Consider the following 24773-nt stretch of genomic DNA (forward strand, 5'->3'; position numbering starts at 1 on the left):
TTACAGAACAATGCTTACACTCTTTCACGGTGAACAACACTATTCACATTACATAGCACATGTGATTTCTGTTGAAGGTCGCATTTTGCCTCTTAATATTGAGTGCCTGTGGCTTTGCTGCTAGAGATCACAGACGCAGGCCCAGGCAACAGAATTCGGCTTGCATGCGGCCATGGTAAGGCATTGTCTTTCGGCTTCTGCGCCCTCCTTTCCCACATACCAAGCAAAGCCCGTTGAGTGCTGCGGTTTTCCTGTTAACCTTCAGCAGCAGAAAACAAACTAACCCCCCCCCCCCCATCCAATTCTCTGGGATGATCACTTTATCCGTCCCAACACCGCGTGGCTGGTATCAGGGAAGATCCCTGCTAGCCACACGTGAAAAGCTCAGCACCAATCCCCCCCCCCCACGCTTGGCTTACTACAGGGAAGGATTTCTTTTCAGCCACAGGCAAACAGCCCAGTAGGAACAGCCACATCTGTCCCCTTAATTAAATTCCCGTATTTCAACCAGGTTACCATGAGCAATATCACTCTCCTGAGGATTACACAGCGAGATAAAGAACGGATGTTGCTTGAATGCCAGCAAACACCGGGACCATACGCTGCCAGGCTTTGTCATGCAATGATACCAGATTACTTGCTACTAGCATGGCGTGGTCAAGTGTCCTACCATGGAGGACGGAATAAGGCTGCACTGCCCAGAAACCTTCTGCAAAGGCTTTTGGAGTACCTCCAGGAGAGCTTCATGGAGATGTCCCTGGAGGATTTCCGCTCCATCCCCGGACACGTTAACAGACTTTTCCAGTAGCTGTACTGGCTGTGAATGCATCCCAAGTCCTCAGGGCAAATTAATCATTAAAAAATGCTTGCTTTTAAACCATGTTTTATATTTTAAAAGGTAAACTCACCTGAGGTCCCTTCCATGGGGTCATGGTCTTGGGTACTGGCTTGGGAGGATACTTCACTCAGGCTAAGAAAAAGATTCTGGCTGCTGGGGAGAGCGGAGTGCTGTGTGCTCTCCGCAAGCTCCTCCTCCTCCTCCTCCTCTTCCCCGTCCGCAGAATCCTCAGGTGTGGCTGATGAGATTACCCCCGCCTCGGAATCCACGGTCAGAGGTGGGGTAGTGGTGGCAGCCCCCCCTATAGAAGCGGCATGTCTGCGGCTCTGACCCGGAGCGACCGTTTGCCTCCTTTGTTTTCTGATAGGCTTGTCTGAGCTCCTTGACTTTCACGCGGCACTGCTCTGAGTCCCTATTGTGGCCTCTCTCCATCATGCCCTTGGAGATTTTTTCAAAAGTTTTGGCATTTCGTCTTTTCGAACGAAGTTCTGCTAGCACTGAATCCTCTCCCAATATAGTGATAAGATCCAGTACCTCCCGTACGGTCCATGCTGGTGCTCTTTTTCGATTATCGGCCTGCATGGTTACCTGTGCTGATAAACTCTCTGTGGTCACCTGTGCTCTCCTGTGCTGGGCAAACAGGAAATAAAATTCAAATGCTCACAGGGCTTTTCCTGTCTACCTGGCCAGTGCATCCGAGTTCAGATTGCTGTCCAGAGTGGTCACAATGGTGCACTGTGGGATAGCTCCCGGAGGTCAATACCATCGAATTGCGGCCAGACTAACCCTAATTCAAAATGACAATATCGATTTCGGCGCTACTGCGCTCATCGGGGAGGAGTACAGAAATCGATTTTAAGAGCCCTTTATTTCGAAATAAATGGCTTCGTTGTGTGGACGGGTGCAGGGTTAATTCGATTTAACGCTGCTAAATTCGAATTAAACTCATAGTGTAGACCACGCCAGAGAGAACATGCTAGAAGTCACTCCCATAGACAAGATAAAATAAGCACAAAAACTGAGCTTTGGTTTTTCAGTCTCTCCTCAATCTTGGGCACCTATGGATTCAACCTTTTTCTGTAGCTGTGATAGATCCCTGTTTTCCTGCCTGTTTGCTGCCCTGTTTGTACACAGTACTTTATGTAACCCAACTTGTCATTGTTCAATGCTAGATGACTTACAAAGTCCCTAGTCAGTCAAACAGTGCTAGGTCGTCTGAGTCCCATCATATCTTCATAATAGCCTGAATGGGTTGGAATAAGAGGTCAGTTTTCTGAATTTTATGGATCACTGGGTTGAATTAAAAATGTGATCAATGTTCTGGTCAATTCCAGCTCCTTAATCTGGGATGAGTGCGCCAATATTTTTGGACTCTCACAAAATGACATTTAAATCATGTTTATTTATATGGCGGTGCTGGTATGTTACAAAATGGGCTAGTCTGTGAACTTGAACCAGATTTTGAGCTGGACTACTTGCACCCGAAGAGAAAAAGTACACAGTGTTGAGCTTCAGTTGGGTCACTTGTGCATCTCATGCTCCTGTTGATTGTGAATTGTAGAGTTGCTCTGTACCGCTGGCCATTCCATTAAACGATCAGTATATTCTGCATTGGCGAGGTATTCTGTTTTCAGACATAAATAAGGAATCACACATATTTGATTTTTAGAGAATAAGCTAACCATGGTCTCTCTCTAATGATATCTGCCAAACTGGCTTCTGGATTGTGCCTAATCCCTTATTAAAATGTCTTACAAATTTATCAGATACTGCTCTCTGTTATATCTGTGAAACCTCAGTGATTTCAGTGAAATTGTACAGATATAAATAAACAAGGGCAGAATTTGGGCATAGGCTCTTATTTCAGTCTCTGAAGCATTTTTTTTCTATTCAGTTAAGAGGACCACGATACTGCGAACTCATTCTGTTACTTTTAAATCCAGTTTTAGAGCACTAGTTTCATCTCTATTTAGTTTGCTGTTTGACAGCTTTTGAGGGTAAGAGAGTTGCTTTCCTTCAACAAGGTAAACAAGAGTTATTAATTTCAGTTAAGTTACACTTGCCAGTCTCTGCAACCTTGGTCGCACTGGACAGCAAAACAAGCAGAAATAAACACAGCTTTGATGAGAATGTTCTCTGCAGCAACTCAGGCTGGGGAGCTGGGCTCCAAAGTAGATAACTTGAATTCTCTAATGAACTGACCTTTTTCAATAGAAGTTTTGCATCTTAGTATTTTAGAGTTGGCCACTGCAAATGTTTTTATTACAGGGTTTGACCTAAGCTATCATAAGAGTCTGAGTCTGGAAATATCAAATTTTCCCTTGAACAAAGCAATGTGTGCATGTATGACAGTCAACTTGGCCAAAATGGTGCCTACTGATGGGTGTATCTGTCAGTCTCTCTTTTTTTTTAAGTGAAAGTAGAATTGTGTGGGTTTTTTTAAACTAGAAAGGGGTTGTGTAGTTCTGTTCTGTCTTGTTATATCTAGAAGGGCCTGGCATTAATAAAACTTCTTTGTTATGAAGGCTAATTGTTGTAGTCTCAATATAATAACAGCTGTGATGATGGCTAATTATAATAGCTTAATTCTAATGGCAGTTTAGTTTCTTAGGAGATGCCTGATTTTTTTTTAAGTCTGTGTATTGGAATCTAAAGTTCAACTATAGCTTAACTACCTCCTGGGACTTGCTAGGAACACACAAAACCTTTCCTGTAGTATATCTGGATAAAAAATTCTGGACTTCTTTGTGTCTTTGAAACTGTTGTGAACATTGTGTGTTGCTGTATTCATTCTTGCAATGAGGGCAGTGCAGAGGAGACAGAGAGGGAAGGGAGGATATTTCCAGCATTCATAATTATCTATTATGCACAGAATGACATTGATGTGCTTCGTGCACTGCTTTACAGACTTCTAAAAAGACAAAGTTCTTGCCCTGAGGAGCTTACAATCTATATTAGCTAGACAATACAATGAATGATGGCCAGCCATAATGATTGGAAAGGACTGGCATCAGCTATGAATGGAAAAGAATGTGGCTCTTGGGAGATGGCTGGTATTCATAGAAAGCAAATTGTATTCATTGTTTTGCTCGTTTCATAGAGTCGTGACAATTTTTTAAATGTTTATGTTTTGGGAACTTTTTAAAATATCGGATACTAGATCAGGAATAGATTAGTTAGTAGAGACCTAGCAAAAGAAGAGGGAGGAATTTGAGAGTGAGTGAGGCTACTTCAGATGCAATGGAGTAGGGAGGAAGGTAGAGCAGCAAACTATTCCAGGTCTATGGGTGGAGTGACACAATTAACAGAATTGTTAGGGGAAGAAGGCAAAGAAACTGTTAAGGCGAGAGTAACAGCAAAGTGGTACAGTGCATCTATGGCTTGTAGCCTTATCTATAGTTCTGGGTTATTTTAACCATTTATCCACCCCAAGGGGAGGGTTTACACCTATTTTAATATGTGAGAGTTCAGACCCTGAAATCGTCCATTTTCTCCACGTGGGGGTCAAATACTGGAAGTTAAGAGTCGACATTTACTTGACAGGCCCAGTGCCACACTGAGCCACCTGTCAGGATGCCAAGGCTGCCGCAGAGGAGGAACAATGCTGCCAGCTGCATTTTGCTGTGAGCCAGTTCCAACTTCGGTCTCCTCTGAGGATCCTGGATTGTTGGATACCCGCAAAGATACATCTTTTTTTTTTTTTCCTGGTACAGCTTTAGTTGATTTAGCATGGTAAAACTTTATTTACCTTTTGTTTGTTACCAGTGATTTAAATTTTATATTCAAATAAATAAAGCTCGTTAATAACTTTATATGGTTTTAACCACCTGTGGCAGCAATCATACTTTAATACATTATATGAAAAGAGCATGACTTGGTTACCAACTTTCCAATTATTTTATTTTATTTTTTTGCTTTATTAAAACCACTACATACCAGTGCACTTTGTGTATATGGTTGTGCAAGGATTGCAGGTATGTAGCCATTTTAATTTTCTTAATTTGGGAGATACTGGATTGCTCAAATTCCATTTCTCTTTTGGTCATCACCTCAAAAGGTGATCAGCCAGTTGAGGCAGCAAAAGTTATTCTAAAAGCCATTTAAAATTATGGGAATTAAAATACCCCAAATTGCCATAAGCATTTACCAGCTTTTAATTTAGTAATTTGATTGGTTCTTTACGCTATCCCCAAAACCTGTGGGTGATAAAGAAAGTGGAACTTTTGTTAAATTATATTATAAACTGTTTTGAAATACATAACTAATAAAGTGGGATGTTTTTGATGAGACCCTCCAGTGAAAAAACATCTGTTCTACCAGAGCCTTAGCAGTGGCAGTTGTTAATCTTTTGGGGGAAAGCTTTTTACTCACTTTGTAAAACAGATCCACTACCAGCCACCTTTTTTGTAAGAGAGAGTGGTCCTACAAAATCAATTTGGAGGGTTTAATCAGTTCCCTGATGTTTTTTGAAGGGAACATCAACATGGAGAGTTTTAACCTCCAAATTGGTTTTACAATACTTTTATTTTTCCTTGTGCAGGGCTTTCAAGTCAGGAACTAAGTCTTTTTGACTTCCCTTAATCAAAGAAATTGAATGGGAGTGACAGGCTGGCTCACAAATGTGTTATAGCCTGTTTACATCAAGCCCCTTAGATCCCATTTTGGAGGATAAATTAGCTTTATTGTTTGGACATATAAAGGGTCCATTTACCTTGTGAACATAAAGGTGTTTGCTAGGGCAAGAGGTTAAAACACTAATATAACATACTTGAGGGTGAGTTATTTGAGCAGGTTAAAGCTCAAAAGTACCAGAGTAACAAAAGTTTTGTAAGGGCACTTCATACCCAAACAGAATCCTCCGCTTCCCCCACCAAAAAAATACAGTAAATATATTAACACAAAAGTCCATTTCAGTGTGTTGTGCAGAATATACTGTGCAGAATGTGGACTTTCTGCTGAATCAACCTATAATCAACAAACCCAGGCTCCCTAGCATATCAACCACAGGTTGATTCAAGGTAAATTTTTCAAAATCAGGTGAGGGTGATTCTTTAATTCCTGTCACCCCCTTGTAGGGGTGATATTTCTGATAATTACCCCCAACACCATCTTAGGTTACAACTATTAACTGTTCAAGTATTTAGTTGACACCAGCATTGATTAATAAGGCAGATAAGTACTGGAAATTTATCCATTTTCAAAAAACTACTTAGGTTAAAGAGCTTCTTTTTACTAGATTACACCTTAATTTGCCTATAAAAAGGTATCTTCCCTGAATGTTCATAACCTATTTAAAAAAAAAATGGTTTAACAAAAATATTAACACATGCTTTATTTGACTAGATAAAATAAAAGGGAATTATAAAAAAATGTATTAGGAATAACTTTAAACACTTTTACTAAAATGGTAAATTTTAGATCCATAATAAAAATCATGACTGTTATGCTGTGGGTAGCAAAGGCTGCTACATTTTTGATTTTTATTCTTATTTTTATAAAGTAAGGCTTTAATACTTCCTTTAAAAAATTCCTGTATAAAGCATATGTTGCTGGTTTCTTTTATCACGGCCATGGATCTGTCCAGAATTGTAACTGACTTGATACTCATCTTTGGGATAATGATACACAATCATCAATTAGTTAAACTAAAAATACATTTATTAGCAATCAAGAATTTAAACCAAGTTCTGTGGCTGGCATTCCAGCCAATACAAACGTGCAACAACAAAACTATATATATTAATATTAATATTACAGATACTTAATATTTTAACTTTATCTAAGGGTTCTACCTTTGCTCCTTTTCCTACTTTCTTCCCCCTGCCGTACCTTGCAGATTAGAGGAATAGTGAGTAGGGTTTCCGTTACCCTACTTCCTCTCACTAAGTTACCTTTTACATTTACATCAGGCAAAGCCCTGGGAGCCAATGCTGAATTTTATAAATTACTAATATACTTAAAGTTAGATGCCCCTACACAAAAAACAGTGTTAATTGGCTTTGTTCAAACTACATTTAACATAAAAATTTTAATACTGGTTCATGTGCAGCAAATCTTAATCCTACATTAAATTTAGGTTGAAAAAAAATTGCTTTGTCTGTTCTTTTTTCCCCACAGACGCAGTCTAGAGAAGTTGCTTCCCCTTTTTTATACAGCACCACATTTGGTGCTGGCCAAAGAGCTTTAACTTGACTGGTTTCTGTCAGCTCTGACGTAAAAAAAGAAAAGGAAGTCACTCAGGCACAGACACTACAGTTTAAAGGCACAGAGAACAATTAATGCCTTAATACCCTTGACTTTAAATTATTTCCCATTTAATCATTAAAGCAAACAGATTTTTAGTGGAATTACTTTACAAGATAATTTATTTCACACATATATTTACATAAATCCTCCTATCTCCAGGAGAGGTAGGTAAGATGACCCATGAGTGATAGTTGGCCTGGCAGGTTCCAGAAAATCTCCCATGGGTTACAAAATATTTGGTTACAAGGTCTCGAAGACATGTGAGTAACTAAGGTTTTGTTATCTTCTGATGAATGGAGGTTCATTCGTCTGGTCCTTTGATACTTACTCATTTGACCATAACTTTGTATCACTATTTCATTTAGTCCCCATAACTCTTAACACACTGCTTCAGTGGAAGGTATTCCTTCCACAATTTTCCTGTTAACTGGTTTCAATACCAAACGTTTCCTTAATTCCCCTACAGGGAGTGTCTGTTGGTCTCTTCCTCTTTGACCTTTTAACAGCTCAGTACACAATGGAGCGCCTTACGGTGCCTTTCCCCCCTTTGATAACTTACAATTGGTTATCCCCTGACAAGGAGGGCCAGTGATCAATGGACTCCATACAATACCGTCAATCCTCCATTGGTGTCGCAGTCCAGAGAAGCTTTTGTGAATAACCAGGGTTAGCTCATCTGAGCCTTTCAACCTACTGATCATTTGAATTGTCTGTTAGCTCCCTCTGCCACTTAGACAGAGACCTCTGGTCTGATGGTGGGTGCTGGGTCCTAGCATTACTGCTTATTCAATTACTATGGTACCACTTTTACAAATCACAATATTCCCCATTAACATTTGCGCATTTAAAACAAAAATAATGTCCTTCTCAATTATAAACTCCAGAAGTCTGAGATAAGAAGAGGAAGTAGATCAGAAGAGCAAGGAATTCAAAAGAGGATCAAACTAAAAAGGGAAGTACTGTGCTCTAACTAATCACATTGCTTATAGCAGTCTGGCTCTTTAAGATCAAAAGCTCAAAATGATTTTAACTCTAAATTTCCCATCCAGGTTAATTTTCACATCAATCTCTTACAAATGGGGTGCTTTCCCTGTGTGTTCCCTTTGGGGGGGGATGGAGGCCAAATCTGTTCAGGCACCAAATCTGTAGCCATGGTTTACTTTAACCAATTAGTGAGGGTTTACTCCTACTTTAATCTGTGAGAGTTCAGCCCCCAAGATCAACTACAGTAGAGAGGTTATCAATAGACCCTATGGTGCACAACGGAGACTACATAGTACTCTTTCTATAATAATTACTTTTATTAGCCAACCAAACAATATACACACTACAGTCTGGTAAAGGATAGAGAGACCAATACAGAATGCAGCATATTTGCATTACTCACACCATGCCATGTGGAAAAACCCAAGCATTAGTCCTCATTCTCTCCATCATTATCGTCATCAGCAATGGCTGTCATCCTGGCCTCTCCCCACATCACAACACGCAGGCCGGAATACAGCTTTTATAAGCTGAGGCCCACTAGTGCTCATACATATTTATGAAGGTTTTCACTTCTTTTCCTTCTTTGAACTTTCATACCCCACTTCTTTTGGGGTGCCACGTTTTTCATAGGCTTTCTCATTAACATTTACATCACCTTATCACTATAGTATAGGGTTGCCAACTTTCTAATTTCTAAAAACCAGATCCCGCTGCCCTGCCTCTTCCTCCCAAGGCCCCACCCCTGCCCTGCCTCTTTCCTCAAGGCCCCACCCCTGCTCCACCTCTTCCCTTGAGGCCCCTCCCCCCACTCACTCCTCTCCATTTCACATGTGGAGGGACTGCAACACAGAAGATGTGACTTGCCTAATATAGATCTGAGAAGGGAACCCAGATCTATGCGTTCATCATGAGAACAAGCTGTTTTTTCGAGTAGCATCCCTCTGGGGGTTCCACTCTTGGTGTGCATGCACTCCAGAGGCCCTTGATCAGAGAATTTCATTAGCAGCATCCGTTCAGGCTGAACATGCACTGTTAGTATCCTCGTACCCTGCACTGAGGCCACAGGCACCGACTTTCCAAAGTGCTGGGGGTGCTCGACCCCCTCTCTGCCTAAGGCCCTGTGCCCACTCCACCCCTTCCCCCAAGGCTCCACCCCCACCCCATCTCTTCCTGCCCCCACTCAACCCCACCCCACCTCTTCCCACCCAGTTCCACCCCTCCCGCAAGTGCGCCACGTCCTCGCTCCTCCCCCCTCCCTCCCAGCCTCCTGCACGCTGCAAAACAGCTGATTGCGGTGGGCGGGAGGCACAGGGAGGGAGGGAGAGGCCCTGAACCACAGGGCCTGCCGGCGGGCAGGAGCCACTAGGGAGGGGTGGGGGGAGCTAATAGGGAGGCTGCCAGTGGGTGCTCAGCACCCACCATTTTTTCCCCATGGATGCTATAGCCCCATGGAGTTGGCGCCTATGACTGAGGCTGGATGAACCGCCCCCTCACTTCCTTCTCAACTGCCTCAGCCTGAGATGGAGCTAGTGTGTCTGCTTCTTGCCTACCCCAGCAATTACGGCACTTCCCTTTAATTAATTAGTTAGCTAGGATTTGGTTTGTTTGTTTCTTTTTAAACTTTTTTGGTTATAGAGACTTGTTCTATTCTCTCCAGGGAAATCCTCCTTGTGAAGGGAATGCCCAGTTCATCAGGATTGAAAAACTGCCTCTCGTGTAAAGAGGCCATCTCAGTCAGTGACGGGCACTCCAAGTGCATTCGCTGCCTGGGCAAGTCACAAGTGCCACAGAAGTGCAATTTCTGTCTAGCCCTGAAATCTAGGCTTGGAAGAAGCAAGAAGTCTAACTTCAACTCCTTATGATGGAGTGTTCCCTTTGTCCCACTTTGGAAACAGGTCAGAACCCCCTTGGACATCAGTCTCCAGGAGTTTCTAGAGCCCCTTCCAACTTGGCACAACACTCTCCTAGGAATGAGAAATCCTCGGAGTTCTCTTCCAAATCTTCTCAGAAGAGGAGATCTAGTTTCCTTCACAGTGATTCTCCCAGAGAAAGACCTTGATCTCCGGCCACATCTACAACCTCAGAGAGGTCTTCTTTGTGGCATGGGTAACATAGAGGTGAAAGGCTCCTCTGCTACAGGTGAGGTAAGAAAACACCATGTTTCTAAGGGTAACCAGGGCTCTGGGAAAACACTTGTACTATTGGCTGGGGACAGCAGCAAGCATAGAAGATCGGTACTGTCGAGCATGACTCCACTCTCAGTGGCCTTACCAAGTGTTGCGTTAGCATGTAAGCATTCAACCTCATTGGCACCTTCTACTAAGTGCCTTAAGCCTCCAGTACTGTTGGACAAGGGTGAACACCTGGTACCGTTACATCTGTCAGTGCCACAGCACCATTTGGTACCACAGGATTTTAGAAATCAGAGAGAGTTGACCGTGACTGCTGAACCAGTCTCCATTGCTGGCAGGTACCGAGAACGTCTTGGTCTTCAGATCCTTTTACATCCCCAGTACTGTCACCTTCCTTTTCTGTGGGAGCTCCTCCATTAGAAGAAAAGGAGGAGGACGATAACCTTCCCTCTGCTTCGTCCATTTCAGTGCAGGGTTCTCCAATACACCTTACACTAACTCCCTCTCCTGAAGGGCTGGGAAGATGTTCCGGGACCGTATCACTCCTGGTGGGAGCAACGTTGGATGCCACCCACCTTGCCCCTAATGGCCATACTGAGATTCCTGGAAAGCCTATCATAGGCAGTTCTCTAGGTCCCTGACCCTATCCCATCAGGACGATAGGGACACGTAAGCTTCTCTAGCAACAAGAGGAAGCATTTCATATAATCATAGGGTTAGAAGAAACTGCAAGGGTCATCTAGTCTAACCCCCTGTCAAGATGCAGGTTTTGTTGTATCTAAATTATCCAAGACAGATGGTTATCCAGCCTCCTTTTGAAAATCTCCAGTGAAGGAGCTTTCATGACCTACCTAGGCAGTCTGTTCCATTGTCCTATTGTTCTTACAGTTAGGAAGTTTTTCCTGAAATTTAATCTAAACAGGAGGAACAGGAGACCAGGGTGAATGAAGAAGCTATGGCTCAAACCACAATCTCGTCCCTTCCACCAGTTGAGACCCTGACGCTTCCTCCTCCATCAATGGCCGATGATTTTTGGCAGCCTCGTTAAATGGGTGGCGGACTCTCCCTTGAGGAGTCAGAGAACCCTAACACAAGCTTTTGGACATTCTGCACTTTGCCACACCATCTAGAGTTGCCCTCCCTGTTAATGAGGCTCTACTGGAACCCGCTAGGAGCATCTGGCAAACCCCGACTATACTGACACCTACTTGTAAGAGGGCCAACAAAAAATATTATGTCCCCACCAAGGAATCTGAATTCCTCTTCTCTGACTCACCTCCAAATTCTCTGGTCATTGATGCAGTGAATGAGAGGGACAAACATTGTTATAAATCCAGCCCATGTGACAGAGACCAAAAGTGCCTGGGCCTCCTGGGAAGGAAGGCCTGCCTATTCATTGGCTATGCTGCAATTCTGCTTTGTGAATTACCAAGCACTGACAGCCAAGTACAACTTCCACAACTACATTAAATTTGGATCGTGTATTGAACATCTTCATCCAGATCAAAGGCAACAATTCCAGGCCACTATTGCTGAGGGACAGTTGCTGGCAAGAATATCATTGCAGACAGAGATTGATGCTGCAGACACCGTGGTCTGTTTAGTTTCTATGGTAGTGGTGATCTGTAGGGATTTCTGGCTACAACTTTCTTGCTTCCCACGACATGTGGTTGAGGATCTCCCATTTGATGGATTGAAGTAGTTTGAAGCAGAGAACACTGAAGAGTCATTACATACCCTTATAGAATCCAGGGCTACATCACACGCATTAGGTATTTATACTCCTCCAAACTAATGGAAGTTCAGCATATTGCAAATGGCTCAAAGATGCAACCCTATATGATTCTCTAGATTCCACAGAAAACCCCAGGAAGAGGCACAGGTTCGAGAGAAATAGACCCTCTAACGCATGTGATGCAACTTTGCAACAGGCATTGTCATCAGAGTGCCAGTTTTGATGGAACAGTTAAGGATTCAAATTCCCCCACAACCCCCATTGTTAGCCTTCATTGTTTTGCCCAACTTCCCTCAATAGAAACCAATTCTCCCATTTCCAGCATGCATGGGAATGTATCACCTCAGACAAATGGGTGCTGGAGGTAATATCATCGGGTTACCCCATCCACTTTATCTCCCTCCCTTCTCCTCATCCATCTTCCCCATCCCTCTTCAGGGACCCCTTTCACGAGCTCCTGCTGAAGCAGGAAATAAACACCCTTCTTTGTTTAGAAGCAATAGAACCGGTACCTGCTTAATATAGGGGAAAGACTTTCTATTCAAACTATTTCCTCAGACCAAAGAACAAAAGAGGGTGTGGTCAGAAGCTCAGGGTGGTGACCCTGGCAGCTATAATTCCTTCTATATTCAAGGGATTGGTTTTCAGCCCTCAACCCCCAGAGTGCATACTTCCATGTAGTGATATGCCTGCCTCACAAGAGATCCCTCCAATTTGTGGTGGGCCAGGATCATTTTCAGTATCAGGTGCTATCCTTTGGCCTCTCCTCAGCTCCAAGACTTTTTCTCGAAGGTCCTATCAGTAGCGGCTTAGAGGGTCGATCCTATCAAGAGGTATTGTCCACCACAAGAACAGCACTTTCTTTGTTTTTGGACCTGGGCCTTCAGCTGAATATAGAAAAATCCACACTAACGCCTGTCCAGAACATACAATTCATAGGGTCATCCCTGGATTCTCTGACATCCAGGGCATTTCTTCCCATGACTGGGTTCTGGATATTATTGAGTCTTGTCAAAACGATTCAAGACAGCCCCCAGACCTCAGTCAGAAACTGCCTTCAGCTTCAGGGTCACATGGCTGCTTGTACATTTGTGACCAGGGCCAGTTCCAGGCACCAGAGCAGCAAGCAGGTGCCTGGGGCGGCCAACGGAAAGGGGTGGCACGTCTGGCTCTTCGGCGGCAGGTCCCTCAGTCCCTCTCGGAGGGAAGACAATGTGGCTTGCATGTTTTATTTCAATTGGTAAGGAGGGATGAGATCCCCTTCCTTATGTGCTGAGGAATAGCTCAGTGGTTTGAGCATTGGCCTGCTAAACACAGGGTTGTGAGTTCAATCCTTGAGGGGGCTGTTTAAGGAATTGGGGTAAAAATCTGTCTGGGGATTGGTCCCCAGGTTCTAGTTGGAATCTTTCAGACTTGGGGGTTTCCAAAAGTAGACCTTCTTGCCACAACTACAAACAAAAAATGCCATCTATTTTGCTCAATGGGGAAAGGTTAGATTGTAGTTCCCTGGGGGACAGCTTCCTCCTGTCTTGGATGGACAGAATGTTTTATGCCTTCCCTCTGACACCTCTCATCCTCAAGGCAATAAAGAAGATCAAGCAGAAGAAGGCCAGAGTCATTCTGACAGCCCCGATACGGTCAAGGCAAATGTGGTTTCTTTACCTGATTCATCATGTTCTCTATCCTCCGATAGATCGCCCAACAGTTCCTCAGCTCCTCTCCCAGGATGCTAGGTGTCTGATGCATCCCAATGTGGGCATTCTTCAGCCCAAGATGGTGTGGTTCAAAGATGGTTTGTGGGGACAGAGTCATCCTGCTCTGTGGAGGTACAACGCATACTATTAAACAGTAGTTCTGTCCTCCAGAACTACGTACCTTCAAAAGTGGACAAGATTTGGCCACTGGTGTGAACTCCACAATGCTGCTCCTGAATCTGCCCCACCTCCACTTGTCCTGGAGTACCTGCTACAGCTTAAGAAATCGGGACTGTCCCTGAATTCCATCAAAGTTCATACGGTGGCCATAAAGCTTTTCATACTACTATCAAGGGGTTCCCTGTTTGCTCACTCCACAACTGTGAGATTCACAAAAGGTGAAGGGGAATCTCTTCCCACAGATAAAGGTTCTACTGCTATCTGGGACTTGAACTTGGTTCACAAGAACCTCACAAAACCCTATTTTGAACCAATTGCCCCTGCTCCTCATTAAAACAGCCTTTCTAGTAGTTATTACCTCAGCCTATAGAGTTAGAGAGACTGGGGCCTTAATGGCAGGACTCCCGACCCTTTCACAATGTTCCACAAGGATAAGGTGTCCTTAAAACCACATCCCAGGTTTCTTCCTAAAGTAACTTCCAAATTTCACCTAAATCAGAGCACACATCTACCAGTTTTCTTTCCAAACCTGCATGCTTCCATCCTGGAGACTGTTCTCCATACTCTCGATGTCAGGAGGGCGTTATCCCACTATCTGGATAGAACTAAGCCATTTCATAAATCCAATAGACTGTTTGTTTTGATTGCAGACAGGTCAAAGGGTTCTGCCATTTTTACCTAGAGATTCTCTAAATGGATTTCCGAGTATATTATAACTTGCTACCAGGCTATCAACATGGCACCCCTTATCAATATTTTGGTGCTCTCGACTAGATCACAATCTACATCTATGGTTCTCCTTAAAAATGTTCCCATTTCAGAAATCTGCAGAGCCACTACATGGTCTTTGGCACATACCTTCTCTAGACACTATGCCTTGGTTGATGCCTCTAGCTCTGATGCTACAGTTGGCAACGCAGTTCCCTCTTCTGTGATGGACTGTTTAAAAATAGATATATAATATGGATCAGAGGATAAATTGTTCAAAAGGACACTATAAACATCTCAGAGCTGTGGTCCCATTTTAAAACATTTTTATTTTGAATTTCTTGGACTGAAAATATATGTTTTATATTAAATGTGTGTTATTGCACAGGTTATAGTATACATACAGTGGTTTGTTTACTGTTGCTCTTTGTAGTAGGCATGCTTCTATATTTAAGTAAGTATATGTATATGCAAATAAAATGTAATCCAAGAAATTCTCACTGCTCACCTCCCCCACAAAGAGACAAACAAAAAACCCTCTGGATTCTTCAAGAGGCCAAATTCTCCACAGGTTATAATAGGGCATACGTCCATTGACTTCATATGACTTAGCCAAATGCACTGCTGATATATGCATCCGAAGAAGTGGGTTGTAGCCCACGAAAGCTTATGCTCTAATAAATTTGTTAGTCTCTAAGGTGCCATAAGTACTCCTGTTCTTTTTGCTGATATAAAGAGGCACCACTATGGCAGTCAGTGAAGTTACACTGACTTATACCAGAGGTTAATGTGACCCCAAAACGTTTAAATAGGCCTGCTGTCACTATGTGGCAAACTGTAGATCTGCCACTGCTGGCAGTGGCCTTTAAACAATTTCTCACCTGACCCAAACTATTAAATGGTACTTTAAAAAAAATCCATCATGCAGGCACAATGTTACTTTAGAGCTCATCTTTTTTTTTTACCAGTCTTCACTGAAATAAGCAATACTGCATTTTAAAATACAAACATATCCCACCCTTTTCTCTTCCCTTCATGGATCAATCATACTGTGGAAGGAATTAGACACCTCACTCTCTTACTTGATGTTCCACTTCCAAAACTAGAAAAAAATACAACTGTACCTCATAGTCTATATACCTTTCTATTGATAATAGTATCTACATTGCTTACTTTGCTCAGTTGTTTGGACATATTAGGCTCCACTGCTTTTTATGCTAATACTTTCATTCAATGTACTTAGCACTCTCTGTCAGACATAGAATACTGCAGGAGCTCTATGAATCCTAGACAAAAACTTTGTTAAAATGGAGTTAAGGATGAGAGCACTTACCAGTAATTTAGGGTAAAATACATTAGAGGAGTATGGTAAGTGTCCCAAAACCAAGCATCATAAATCTAACAAATTCAGAGTTGTTAAATCTAAATGTTACTGCAGGAAATGCAGTGTTAAGGCACTCAAACTCGTAGTTACACCATCCAATAATGATATAAATCATAGAATATCAGGGACCTCAGGAGGTCATCTAGTCCAACCCGCTGCTCAAAGCAGAACCAATCCCCAGACAGATTTTTGCCCCAGATCCCTAAGTGGCCCCCTCAAGGATTGAGCTCATAACCCTGGATTTAGCAGGCCAATGCTCAAACCACTGAGCTATCCCTTCCCCAGATGTCTCAAATGAAGACATTTTAGTGTTTATGGTACCAGATTTGAGTAGATTACGCTAATTTTTAATAACATTTTTTCCTCACGTCACTGCACAGCCAACTCATTTAGAATTACCCTCAACATTATTGGGTCCACAGTTCTAATCTTAAAAAGGCCACATTTAGATGCCCTTTTTCAGAAAGGCTACTGCCTCCCATTATTCCTAGTGGGAGAGAAACCAAGGTGTCCTCCAATGCTGGCAGGAGGTGAAAAGAAACACTGTGAAGTAGATGAAAAGAGGCAGTGACCATCTTTGCAAAGGAAAAACTGTGGCCTCAGTCCCATTGAGAACAAAGGGAGATGGCAGCCATTTTGAAAGAGGGCAGTTCTTCATGGCATTCTCTATAGAAGAATATTATTTGTCAACCTCAGCTGAAGAAGAAAATTTCATCTTTGAAGAATAATGAGAGGGAAATGTTTGTAAGGTGGTGGGTCCTCGGATGTAGCCTATGCACAAAATGTCTGTGGTTTTTAACTTTGGGAAGTTTGACAAGTCTGCATTATTCTGTTAAGATCACTGGAGCAAAAAAAGGCCTGATGCTGGGTACTAAATTCCTTAAAGAAGTCATTTAAAAAAATAATTTTATCTTGGACACTAATAAACAGATTAACTTTTAAATTTTCAGAAAATAAATTTGGTGCTCGAAGAGTAAGTCCTTTAACTTGGGAGACAATACACTGGGTTTTTCATACACAGAAAAGAGGTTGAATCCCTGCTTTAAGTGCAAAACTCAGCTCAACCTTAATTATGCTACTGGTGCCTCTATAAATACCATTTAAAATAGATTGCAAAGTCTTTCAGTTTATATAAAGTGAAATGTTTCACACTTATTTCTCTCCTCTTTCTGCCATTCTGTCTTGTATTATGAGTGAGTTACAGTAATTGTTAATGGAAAAAATCATCCTGTTTAAAAAAACCCCACAGAATAAAACCTCAAAGTCTGCCTTATTTTTAAATCAGTAAAGCTTCTGTAATTTCTTGGCTGTCTAGCAGCTTCAGGGAGAAATCAAAGTACTAGCAGAGTAAGTGCAGTGTGGGAGGAGTTGAGCTGAAGAATAAATTAACTGTATTTCATTTCCCTTTAATAAAGAATTTCAGTTTTTCCACAGCTAACTATATAATCAGTTTGCTCCCCTGCTGGCTTGCTAACTTGCTGTTGGCTTTGCTTCAATAATACAAGCCTGTAATGAGGGAAACGGGAGGGTCTAATCACACTGAGGAGAAATAAGCAACTGTGATATAACAGGTAGTTTTAGCTGTGCAGAATTTTGCTGTGTCTTTTATTATTAAAGAGCCCAAATATGTTTCCCCCATGTCTGCTCCACTTTGCAGAATAAAAAGCAGTGTACTCCCCAAGTTTCATTAATCATTTTTCACTGATTGGGTGACACTAAATATTTAAATCCTTCTCTGTTTTCTGCAGCCTTGAGTTACCAGCATTTCCCCCCCCTGAAGTTTTATCATTAAACTATGTAAGAAAGTCCAGTAACAAGAATGCATTTCAAGTGTGGTTGCCTGCATGAGTAATATAACATAATTTTGTTTTTCTGCTATAAAATCATTAGTCAGAGTATACTTTAATTGTGAAATTATCGTACCAGAAGTCTTGGAACGATTACAGAGACAATATATACTATAATAACTGCTGAGTTTGTTTTTCCTGCCTTTCCATGCCTAGAAATTATACCCTATATTATGGGTTTGTTCCCTAACTCACTTGTAATTCCACATTTTTTCAACACTTTGGATATACCAGACACAAGTTAAACATACAAGATAAAGAAAGATTATCTTTAGTCACACTATCACCAGACAAAAGGCTCTTCTGAGCAAGCAGTCCCTACCCCTTCATTTCTATTTTGACTCCTCATTCTAAATACTCTACTTTTAGTTGCAGATAATATGCTCGGCAGCAGTGTTTAAAAAGAAAATGGTTCTTGTCAAATGAAATGTAGCATACTTGTGGTGTTTTCAAAATTGAATGGGGGGAAAATCCACTTTTACCTAATGTTTTGGAATCTTTGCTGCCAGGGTGGGAGGGGGGATGGGGAATAATTGGGGGGGCTGGGAGGAGGTTAAAGTTCAAATTTAGTGTCATTTGGTCTCATTCTGAATTGCAGCCAGGTGATCAGCAGCATTCAGTGTAACAACAGGCAGATGAGGGAGGCTGGGCCAGTGTCAAGGAAGATTTGGAAGAAAAGTAAATAGCATTAACCAACACAGTGACTTATCTAATTGCTCTAAAGCTTTTCTGCTAGTTATTAAATATATATCTTTATATTATAAATAAATATATGTAGTTAGATTTTTTAAAAGGGCTGTAAAACTAGTACCTTTCTGCTGCTCCCCATGTGCTTTTTGAATCATATGCTTAGCTTGGTGACAAAAAACAACATTTTGACTTCAAATCAGAAGTGCAAAGTCAACATAGCTGATTGAGTTCTGCATCATTAAGGAGTTTTCAGTGGCATTCTGATTTCAGAATATTCTGGTGGTGATGCATAAAGCAGAAATGACAAGACCTGATTTAAAGCTGTAGAGGTCACTTGCAGCATCAGCAGTTAGGAAAACCATCTTGTTTTGACTTGTAAACTGGGTGAAATTTGCTATGGATGCCAAATAGATCTGCAACGCAAAGATATTGTTTTCCTGGGTTAATTTTCTGACCACAAACAAACCCAACACCATGTTTATTAACAAACGTAGACTTATCATGGCTGAATCTTTATCAATATTTGGAGCTCTTTAAATATGACAGTGCAGCATGGATCACTTGCAGATTTAAACTAGTGTAAATGGTGGATTCTCTTTAATTTGAAATCTTTAAATCGTGTTTTGAGAACATTAGTATCTCAGTCAGAGGTTAGGAGTCTATTACAGGAGTGGGTGGATGAGGTTCTGTGGCCTGCAATGTGCAGGTCAGCCTAGATGATCATGATGGTCCCTTCTGACCTTAAAGTCTATGAGTTTAAAACAGGGGTCGGCAACCACTGGCACGCGGTCTGCCAGGGTAAGCACCCTGGTGGGCCGGACCAGTTTGTTTACCTGCTGCGTCCGCAGGTTCGGCCGATCGCGGCTCCCACTGGTTGCGGTTCGCCGCTCCAGGCCAATGGGGGTGGCGGGAAGCTGCGGCCAGCACATCCCTTGGCCCACACCGCTTCCCACAGCCCTCATTGGCCTGGAGCGGCGAACTACGGCACTTTTTGGGGTGCCTACCTGGACCCAGACTAGAAGGAGGCTAGTCTGTAAAAGAAGCTTACTGGAACACCTCTGAGGGTGAGATTTCATCTGTAATCACTTTCTTACTGTATTAGGTTTAGACTTGCGTGATTTATTTTATTTTGTTTGGTAATTTACTTTGTTCTGTCTGTTATCACTTGGAACCACTTAAATCCTACTTTTTATATTTAATAAAATCACTTTTTACTTATTAATTAACCCAGAGTATGTATTAATACCTGGGGGGCAAACAGCTGTGCCTATCTCTCTATCAGTGTTATACAAGGCGAACAATTTATGAGTTTACCCTGTCTAAGCTTTGTACAGGGTAAAACGGATTTATTTGGGGTTTGGACCCCATTGGGAGCTAGGCATCTGAGTGTTGGAGACAGGAACACTTCTTAAGCTGTTTTCAGTTAAGCCTGCAGCTTTTAGGGGACGTGGTTCAGATCCTGGGTCTATGTTTGTAGCAGGCTAGCGTGCCTGACTCAAACTAGGCAAGGTTCTGAAGTTCCAAGATACCAGGGAAAACAGGCTCAGAGGTAGTCTAGGCACATCAGTTGGCAGTTCCCAAAGGGGGTTTCTGTGATTCAACCCATCGCATTCGGTTCTGTAGTTTCCACATCAGAGTGTTGCTCTTTTAAGACTTCTGAAAGCATGCTCCACACCTCATTCCTCTCAGATTTTGGAAGGCACTGCAGATTCTTAAATCTTGGGTCGAGTGCTGTAGCTATCTTTAGAAATCTCACATTGGTACCTTTGCATTGTGTCAAATTTTCAGTGGAAGTATTCTTAAAATGAACAATGTGCTGGGTCATCATCCGAGACTGCTATAACAAAAAACCCTACATTTATAAGTTGCACTTTCATGATAAATAGATTGCACTACAGTACTTGTATGAAGTGAGTTGAAAATACTATTTCTTGTATCATTTTTACAGTGCAAATATTTGTAATAAAAATAATATAAAGTGAGCACTGTACACTTTGTATTTTGTGTTGTAATTGAAATCAATATATTTGAAAATGTAGAAAAACATCCAAAAATATTTAATACATTTCAATTGGTATTCTATTATTTAACAGTGTGATTAATCGCTATTCATTTTTTTAACCGCAATTAATTTTTTTGAGTTAATTGCGTGAGTTAACTGTGATTAATCGACAGCCCTAGTATTTAAACAATTGTTATAGGTATATTCTACAGAGTCAATTATGTCCAAATGCTTTCTGAGACTTCTATCTGCACTTCACTGGCTCAAAGTAACAATAGTAAAAGTATTAACACTTTGAAAATATAAAGTGCTGTACAAAAATTAATCATCACAATGGGTTTGTACTATTAATATTAATAGCCCCTTATTTCAGGTGGTGAAGCAGAGAGAGATCATGTTTCCAACATCACACACCAAAGGTGCAGTCGGGATTAGAATTTGGGAGTTCCTGGCTCCCAATCCCATACGCACCCAAAATAACAGTGGGTGTGGTGTTGTCTTGCTTTACAGTGGTTATGCAACTAATTCGTGTAAATTATCTTTTTATATTTCGTTCTGTAGGGTTTGGCTCTTCTTTGTAGGGATTGTACTAAATGTACCATTGCATTACTGACTTTTCAGTTGTTCGTCCTGGGTTTCTTTACCTTTAGAAGCTTTGATCATCTTTTAATGCTCATTTTGGACAGTGTTCCTTGTGTACCCAAAATTCCCAGTGAAGTCAGCTGGCACATGCATGCAGGATCAAACCTTGTGTATTACTATTACTAATGGTAGTTACAGGCCACGATTTTAAAAAGTGGCTAGTGATTTTGGGTGCCTCCGTTTTTTGGGGTGCCTACCTGGAAACACCTTAAAGGGGGCCTGAATTTTAGAAAGTACTGAAGACCCTCGCTGTGAAAAATCAGCCTCCTTCAAGGATTCTCAAGTTGGACACACTAAAAATCACTAGTCAGTTTTTACATCTTAACCACAATCCTTACAGTAAAACATTCAACCAGATGTGTAACTTCTACAGATCATATACTGTTCTTTTGTAGCCTTAAAATAATATTTAATGCAAAATTAGCTAATTTTCTTGTTGCTGCCTGTTTGCTATTTAAGTGAAGCATTTAAGAAACTTTAATTGGTGAATAATTCATGTATTTTCTTGTCATAGAGCAATTAAAATCTCAGCTAAATTTAAAAAAAAGTAAATATTAATTTTAAAACCCTCTCCATACAATGATTTTGATCTTGCCTATCTATTTAACTTCAACTCACAACATCTATTTCTCTTTCTTTCCTTAAAATTTCATAAATTGCTATCGTTTTATGGTTGAAAAACTGAAGATATGATGTTTACATTGTTTCTATGTATACATTTATTCATATAACTTAGCTGTTCTTAGTAAATGGGAGTATATTGACAGTCTCTCAAAAATCGGTTTTATTTTTTGTTGATTTTGCTCTCCTAAACGACATCGTGTTTGCAGAGTACAAGTATTTCCTTTCAAAAATATTTAAATATATATATTCTTTGAGACATGGATTCTTGTTTAAATCTCTAGAGAAGTAAAAATATATGTCACCAAACCCCACCCACAATGAAAAACACAGATCTGGGTTTTGTCTCATGTATACTGCAGTATTTCACTGCTGTTCTTGAAGAACTGTTCTTCATTTCTTAATAGAATTGTAAGCAAACCCATGCTACATGGTGTTTTTCATGATCAATTATTTTGTTCATTTTGAAATATATCTGTTTTCCATGTAAAGTCCCTATGTACCTTCTCCAACTAACCCCAGGAAAATAAGTTGTTTATTTTAAAAGATTTTGAAGTCTGAGTGGTCTAAAATATGAAGAGACTGATTAGGTTGCAAGGCAATACTATACTACAGCCCTGCATATCCTTCTCTTTGTCGGAAATGGGATTATGGCACAAGTATAGAGGATTTCTTATCCATATAATTTGATGGCAGGAAATACTAAAATAAACTATAAACTCGATTTGCAGCTTGTCTTAGGGAGGAAATTGGGATATGACTGGGTAAAATACATATTGCAGGCTAGTATCTAAAAAACGTGGATTTGCAGAAATAGAACTATTACATACGCCTCTCTGCCATTTTCTTTCAGTAACACTGAATATAATTGCCTTACCATTTATCTTAGTAAATGTAAATGTTAAGTTTCCAAGCAAAGCTATATAAGAATGAGTTTTCTTTACCCTTTACAAAAACTGAAGAGTTTTCGTTTCTTATTTTTGAATAAATGTCTGTGTCTTAATCCACACAATCAAATTAACTGAGGAATTAAGATCCAGAGGAAATAGTCATTACATTATGGAAGATTCACTTCTACAAACAGAATTAGTAGTTTATAAACCTAAAAACATTAGTGACCTAATTTTTAGAGGTGCTGCACCTCTGCAAATCACTTTGTAAGTGAATTAATTTTTTATGAAAAGTACCAGATTAACATCCATTGAGAAATTACAAATGGGTTGTAACACTGCAAGCATCCTCTTATGGTCCCATCACTATGGAGATGAGACGTTTCTTTTCTTGTATTGTGGATATTGGTCCACTGGTGGACTAGGCCAATAAACTTGCCTCAAGTAAGGCACTTAACAGCCATCAGAAGATGGAGGTTTTTGGTTACCACCAAATCGGGCTTGTTTCAAATAACAACTCAGAGAATAAACATGACCATTTTTAAAAAAAGAATAAAATGTTCAGGGAATTCTTCTATTTTTCTTGTCCTATTCAACTAATTGCCTTAAACTTGAATGAATACACTGAGTAACTAAATAAGGAACTAATGAGGAACTAATAGTATTCAGCCAAGCATGTTCGAAGCAATACACCCACACCCCTATTACAGTGGTTCCCAAACTATCGGTTGTGTCCTCCACGTGGGGTTGCATCATTAGTGTATGGGGCCACAATCCCACTTGAATATACAAACCCAAGTCCAAATGTGTCCAGACCTGCTCTACAAAATGGTGTCCTCCACTTACTGTGACCTCACACACACTGTATGTGACAGGTCACACTTCCTGCAGGATGCTATTTTGTAAAGCAAGTATTTCTGCTGGGGACCTGTGGAGATGCTGCATCTGGTTCAACCTCCAGCAGCGAGTCTAGTGATGTAGATATGGGGTCACATGAATCAATAACTCTCAAACTAGGGTCAAGCAGGCAAAAAGTTTGGGAACTGCTATGCTACTGCTTGAGCAACAAACTTCAAAGCTCAAATTATGATGCGCCTACTATTCCAGTCATGGTCCTCACTTAAGCAGACACTGCCAATAATGTGGCAGGTTTTGTGTACAAGAGTCAGACCTGGTTTTGGAGCTCTGCAAACTGTGTTGTTGCAGGTGGCACCCTCTAATGCTGGTCATGCATGAGAAACAAGGGTAGCCTCAGGCATTGACCCCTGTATCTGCTTCATGAGAGTTGCTGCTGTCACATGCAGTGCCTCCTCCAGCCTCCAGGTGTCTAAGAAGCTAACTCCTCATTCCTTTTCCTAACATCTCTCAGGCCTTGTCTACACTCGCATTTGCATGTAGGGTACGTTAGCTACACGATGCAGTGAAAAGCAGGCTGTGTCCACACTGTGGTGTTAGCTACCCCTGACAGTGAAAGGCTCTGGAAGGGAGGAGGCAGCAGGGAAAGATTCTGGCTAAGTCTTTCCCCACTGTCTCCCCCTGCCAGAGCCTTTTCCTGCTGTCAGAGCCTCTTCCTGCAGAGGGCAAAGGCTAGGGTTGCCAGGCGTCCGGTTTTTGACCAGAACTCCTGGTCAAAAAGGGATCCTGGTAGCATTGGTCAGCACCACTGACCGGGCCATTAAAAGTCCAGTTGGCGGTGCAGCGGGTCTAAGGCAGGCTCCCTGCCTGTCCTGGATCTGCGCAGCTCCCCGGAAGCAGCTGGCATGTCCGGCCCCTAGGTGCAGGAGCGATCAGGGAAGCACTGCATGCTGCACCCACCCCCAGTGCCGACTCCGCAGCTCCCATTGGCCAGGGACTGTGACCAATGGGAGCTGTGGGGGTGGCGCTTGTGGATGCGGGCAGCATGCAGTGCGCAGAGCTGCCTGGCTGCGCTTCCACTTCGCCGCTTCCAGGAGCAGCACGGAGCCAGGGCATGCAGGGAGCCTGCCTTAGCTCCGCTGCACTACCGACCAGGAGCCACCTGAGGTAAGTGCCGCCCGGATGGAGCCTGCACCCCAAACCCCCTGCCCCAGGTCGGAACCTCCTCCCGCATCTTAACTCCCTCCCAGAGCCTGCACCCCCTCCCGCAGCCCAATCCCCTACCTCAGCCCTGAGCCCCCTCCCGCACTCCAACCCCTCAT

This window comes from Emys orbicularis, chromosome 2 (genome assembly GCF_028017835.1).
Source record: "Emys orbicularis isolate rEmyOrb1 chromosome 2, rEmyOrb1.hap1, whole genome shotgun sequence".
NCBI lineage: Eukaryota > Metazoa > Chordata > Testudines > Emydidae > Emys > Emys orbicularis.